The following is a 6,000-nucleotide window of genomic DNA, read 5'->3' on the forward strand; positions in this document are numbered from 1 at the left end:
TTTCAGATAACAGAAACTGTTGCAGCATGCTTTTTTTTTTAAAAGAGTAAAACAATTATTTCAAACTTGTAATGATAAACTTCTCAGCACTTAGGTAAAGTGATGCAATTAGTTGTAATACACCCAGAAATATGTTAAAAACGGATAGGCAGGATGTGGTGTTTGATGATGGCTGCCTATATGTGGACGTAAAAATCTGCTCAAAACCTATTTATTTGACCCAGCTTTCAGTCACCCAGCCTAACCTCCCCTGCCTGGCTCAGCATCCATTTCTTTATGAGTGTTGGGAAGTACCTTAGATTGTTTCTCTGCTTTAGGAGGTGTTTTCTGAATGCGATTGAAGACTGAGTTGAACTACATGAATCTCTCGGTTTTGTACCAGCCAAGCTAAATGTTTAGCAGGAATAGCAATATAAGATATGCCTGCAACCCTGCCCAACAAAAAATGACATAGCCCCTTTAATGCAAATCAAATACTTGTAAAATTTATTATATTCCCCCTTGCCTGGGAACGCATGACCTCAGCAGCAACTTTTGCACTTCCTGCCATAGGGGCCATGGGCGTGTGATAGTTCCTCATAGGGGTTCTTAATCTTGCTTCCTGGAAGACCACAGCTGTGCTCTTTCATGGCCATCCTGCTATTTGCCATCAGGATAGCAGAGACGCCAATGCACAATACTGTGGTCCTGTGGGTAATGTGCTATCACATGGCTGAGTTGTGATTTGCTCTAATTTAGCCTGTTACAGAGCATTCATTTGGCATTGACTGACGATTATTATATATGTCAAAAGTAGTTGAAAATACAATTCCTATTTTATACTCTGGTATACATTCTGGGCGATTGTTTACATTCCTGCCAAAAATCTAGCTTTTCTGATACAAAACCTGTAGATTCATGGGTTGTGCAGTTCAACAACAACAACAACATTTATATAGCCCCTTTAATGTATAGGGCACTTCACAAATAGTCATAAGGAAGCAGATGCTGAGCCAGGAGGGAGAAGTTAGGAGGGGTAACTGAAAGCTTGGTCAAATAGATGAGATTTGAGAAGTTTTTAAAAAGGTGGCCACCTTGGCACCCAATATCCTGCTGATGTGTTTTAAAAAAATTATGGGGGTACTGAGGTTAATTTTTTTTTAAACATAGCCAGCTTTCATTTTATTCTTCAATTACTAGTCTCCCCACCAGCCATCATTCTAAGATGAAAAGATCAGCAAATAACCTATCCCTACAAATGCTGCTTTAGAAGCAAGAGGTACACAAAAGTAGTCCAGCATTACTTGCTGTTAAACCTTCTCTCAATCTGTGGGGAAGCACTTTGATTTTATTGTGTGCCTCACCTTTGTGCAAATCTTTCCTGTCTGGCTCAGATTATGAATTTGGAATAAAGGGGAAAAAGTACACCTCCCACCACTTCTTTGGTACACTGCTTCAGTGTGCTGCATGTCTACACTGGCTCTTGTAGTTGTGTTCTGAACAACTCCCTAGCTGTGACAAACAGAGAGAAACACTTTTCAGATAAATTGTGCCCCCTGATTGGATAGATTACCATGGCATACTCCACAAATTTCATTACTATTCATTAGAATGTTGCTAACCACTTATGAATTTGCTTCTCAAAGAGGAAATATCTCAATGTACTTTGTGTAATAGACTATGAAGATCAGCAGATATACATTCTTCCAAGAACTCACTGGGCAAGAGTCATAAGATTAGTATCCAGCCTCGAGTGAATGTTTAATAGTAAAGCTCAGCAGCACTGGGTGAATCCTAAAATAAAGATCTACTTGGACAATGTTGTCCAAGATGATACTCTGAAACTTTGGCTTAAGATTAGGTTGGTGGAACTCTTGAAATTGGGTTTCAGGAAGTTTGCTGGGGATCCCAAGATTCAAGAATTCTGTCTACAGCACATTTTTGGCATATCATTCTAATTTTCTTGCTCAATATTCTAGTCTTTAGTAAATTCCACAAAACAATAGATTTTCACATTAATTTCATATTTTTTAAAATAACAAATACTTTCAAAAACAACTGTTCATGAACAGATTACCAATAAACTCCTGTTTGTAACTCAAAAGTCAGACATTACAAAACTGAAAAAGTAATATTCTGTTTATAAATAATCAAACCTATAAAAATAGCACAAAAAAGGGTACATAAGTAACCTAACAAATATTTCATTCAAATATTCTTCAGTACTGGAAATTGTTCTGAAATTCAATCCTCCAAAATTATTCTTTTCAAAACAATATTCCAGTATATAATCCAAAGCAGACAGCTGAAACATAATGATTTTTTTTCAGCAACATTAGTGTAGAACGTGTAAAACACTATAGACCACTCCAATCGTTCCTATTTCAAGCATCCCAACAGACATATATAAACAGAAGAGTACATTTGATCTTAATCTTGTCTTGCTATATGTGGTCTGCTGAGTAATAAATAATCCCAGTAATTCGAATGGAATTGATACATACAACTTGAATTCAAATGACTAAAATGAGCCTGTTACATTACAAATCAATCAATTCATTCGATCATTTTGTCCATTACCACTGCATAAACTACGGGTCATAGCAAAAATATTTCAGGGTCACCGTTCAAAATGCATTTTTTGCCACAATGCAGATAAATTATAGAGGGTTCCTGTTGCGCTGTGCAAATGCCATTCTCTCCCTAACCCCCTTGCAGACTTTTCAGAATCGTAGCAATAATCCAAAGTATGCTCATGAATGTGTCTCTGTGTCACTGAACAATGTAAATGACACATTGCTTTCTTTAATGTATAAAGAGGCACCAAGTGCCGGCACCTGTTATTTGTGAATAGCACCAGATTAAAATTCAGCCTTGTGTTCCTGATAGTTTAAAAAAAGACATTTCTAAATCAAAATAATTCACAATATTTGCTGAGGAGAAGACGACATTTCCGACAGTGAATCACAACATTTTGTGCAGTCAAAATTTAACTTTGTTCACCCCATTAAACTTCTGAATTGAATTATTCTAAAATAAAACAAATTACTGAAATGTGATATCACTTGAGAGAGGAAGCTGCTTCATGCCATATATAATCTTAGAAAACATTTACATGCATGAGGTGCTTCAAGCTATCTGCGTCCTACAATGGTGTTAAACAAAATGCTATTTTAATGGTATTTTGCATGTTACTTTTGATTTAATTTTAAAGCAGTAAACTGATTCAAATCATAATAAAGTCAGCAGTTTCAATTAGTTTAATCTGAAGATCATTTATCATTCCTAAAGTCAAACGAAGAGTGCATGGTAAGAATAAGGCAAGGTAGCTGACTGGCCATGTACAAAGACAAATAAGACATAAACAAAAAATGTTTTTATAGATTAAAAGTACATAATACCCAAAAAAATAAAGAACAGTACCATCAATAGTCAAAAAAAAACTAAGGCTGCTTTCAGCTAAAAGGTTGGGGAAAAGAGGATAGTGTTCAGCTGTGATAGCAATGGGAAAAGCTGTCTCAGCTACGTTAAGAGTAAGAGAACCATCAATGATTGTATTGGGCCATTGAAAGATGCTCAGGGCCAGGTTAGAAAGGACTTTCAGGGTATGGCAGAGATACTAAATAAGTAATTTTCATTGGTCTTTATTCTTGAAGAGGATGCACAACTGACAGCATTAAGTGATGCTGTTAACAGTAAAATTGTTAATATTAAAATAGACGAAGATATCGTCTGAGATAGAATAAGGTACTTTAAAATAGATCAGATGCTGACCTAGATGATAGCCACCCAAGGTTCTTTAAAGAGAGAGGACAGTTGCTATTTAACCCCTTGCCCATATCTTTAATAGCTCACTAATCAGGGACTGTTGCCTCACACTGGAAGGATGATAACATAGTTCCAATTTTTAAAAAAAGGTGATAAGGCAGAACCGGGTAACTGTAGGGCAATTAGTTTGACTTCAATAATAGGTAACATGTTCAAAGGTATCACTAGAGATGCGCTGTATGACCACTTTGGTGGGGATGTTAGCAGGGACACAAGACACGGCTTCTGGAAAAGAAGGTCATGTCTTACAAATTTGATTGAATTTTTGAAGAAGTCACCAGGTTAATGGATGAGGATAACTCGGTAGACGTTCCTGGACTTTCAGAAAACCTTTGATAGGCACCTCACAAGAGGCTTCCTCACACGATAGAATCATGTGCAATTAGTGGTGATTAGTGGATTGAGAATTGGCTGAATGCCCGTCGGCAGAAAATTGTTGTTAATGGATTTGGATATGCTTGGAGACAGGTTACCAGTGGTGTCCCGCACAGATCGGTGTTAGGACCTTTGCTCTTTACTATTTTTATTAATGACCTAGATGTAGGTGTTGGGAGAATGATCCACAAGCTTGTGGGCAACAACAAGTTATGTGTGAGTGTTAGGACCGTAGAGGATGCTCAACTACTGCAAGCAGATCTTGATGTGTTGGGGGAATGTGCCCATTTTTAGAAAATGATGTTTAACTTAGAAATTGTAGTGTTATGCACATGGGTAGGTCTAATACAAACTATACATACAGCCTACAGGGAACAAAGTTGAAGCCAGTGGTGAAAGAAAAAGATCTGGATGTTATATTGCATTACTCTCTAAAGGTTCATGACCAATGCTGTCAAGCTATAGCTAAAGTAAACAAGGTTGTATTCACAGGACAATTCACTACAAAACAAAGCATACCATTTTGTCCTTGTACAAGGCCTTGATTAGAATATGGCATCCAATTTTGGTCTCCTCACAATGTGGAGGATATTGAAGCTTTGGAAAGGGTGCAGAGGAAGGATCTAATATTGATTCCTAGTTTAAAACACCTTAGTTACCCAGAAATGCTCAAAGAACTGGGTCTGTATACTTTACAGAAGCGTAGACTCGGGGTGATTCGATCAAGGTTTATGAAATAATGAAGGGACTACAGGGATCAATTATTTCAACTGGATAGGTTAGGGAGAACCAGGGGTTACGCTTACAAGTTATGTAAGGGCAGAACTAGGTTGAATGTGAGGCGGTTCTTCTTTTCCCAGATAATACTGAATATGTGGAACAAGTTGTCAGCTCATGTGGTGAACGATGATTCGCTGTAATACTGCAAGAGAGAGCTGGACTTGTTTCTGGCTGGGGTAGAGATCACCATGTACAGGAGGGATTAATTAAGAAAGGGAAAATAGAATATGAGAGTAAGCTTGCAGGGAACATAAAAACTGACTGTAAAAGCTTTTATAGATATGGGAAGAGAAAAAGATTGGTGAAGTCAAGCATAGGGCCCTTGCAGTCAGAATCAGGGGAATTTATAATGGGGAACAAAGAAATGGCAGACCAATTAAATACATATTTTGGTTCTGTCTTCACAAAGGAGGACACAAATAACCTCCCAGAAATGTCGGGGAATATAGGGTCTGATGAAAGGGAGGAACTGAAAGAAATCAGTATTTATAGGGAAATGGTGTTAGGGAAATTGATGGGATTGAAGGCCGATAAATCCCCAGGGCCTGATAATCTACATCCTAGGGTACTTAAGGAAGTGGCCCTAGAAATAGTAGATGCATTGCTGATCATCTTCCAACATTCGATGGAATCTAGAACAGTACCCATGGATTGGAGGGTAGCTAATGTTACCCCACTATTCAAAAAAGATGGTAGAGAGAAAACGGGGAATTACAGACCGATAAGCCTGACATCGGTAGTGGGGGAAATGCTAGAGTCCATTATAAAAGATGTAATAACAGAGCACTTGGAAAGCAGTGACAGGATCGGACAAAGTCAACATGGATTTACAAAAGGTAAATCGTGCTTGACTAATCTACTGGAATTTTTTGAGGATGTAACTAGTAAAATAGATAAGGGAGAACCAGTGGATGTGGTGTATTTGGACTTTCAGAAGGCTTTCGATAAGGTCCCACATAAGAGATGAGCGTGTAAAGTTAAGGCACATGGGATTGGGGGCAAGGTATTTGTTAGATCTGTGATTCTTTAAATAGGATG

Source organism: Somniosus microcephalus, chromosome 12, assembly GCF_052327205.1.
Source record: "Somniosus microcephalus isolate GS21.2 chromosome 12, FLI_Smic_1.0, whole genome shotgun sequence".
In the NCBI taxonomy this organism is placed as follows: Eukaryota; Metazoa; Chordata; class Chondrichthyes; order Squaliformes; family Somniosidae; genus Somniosus; species Somniosus microcephalus.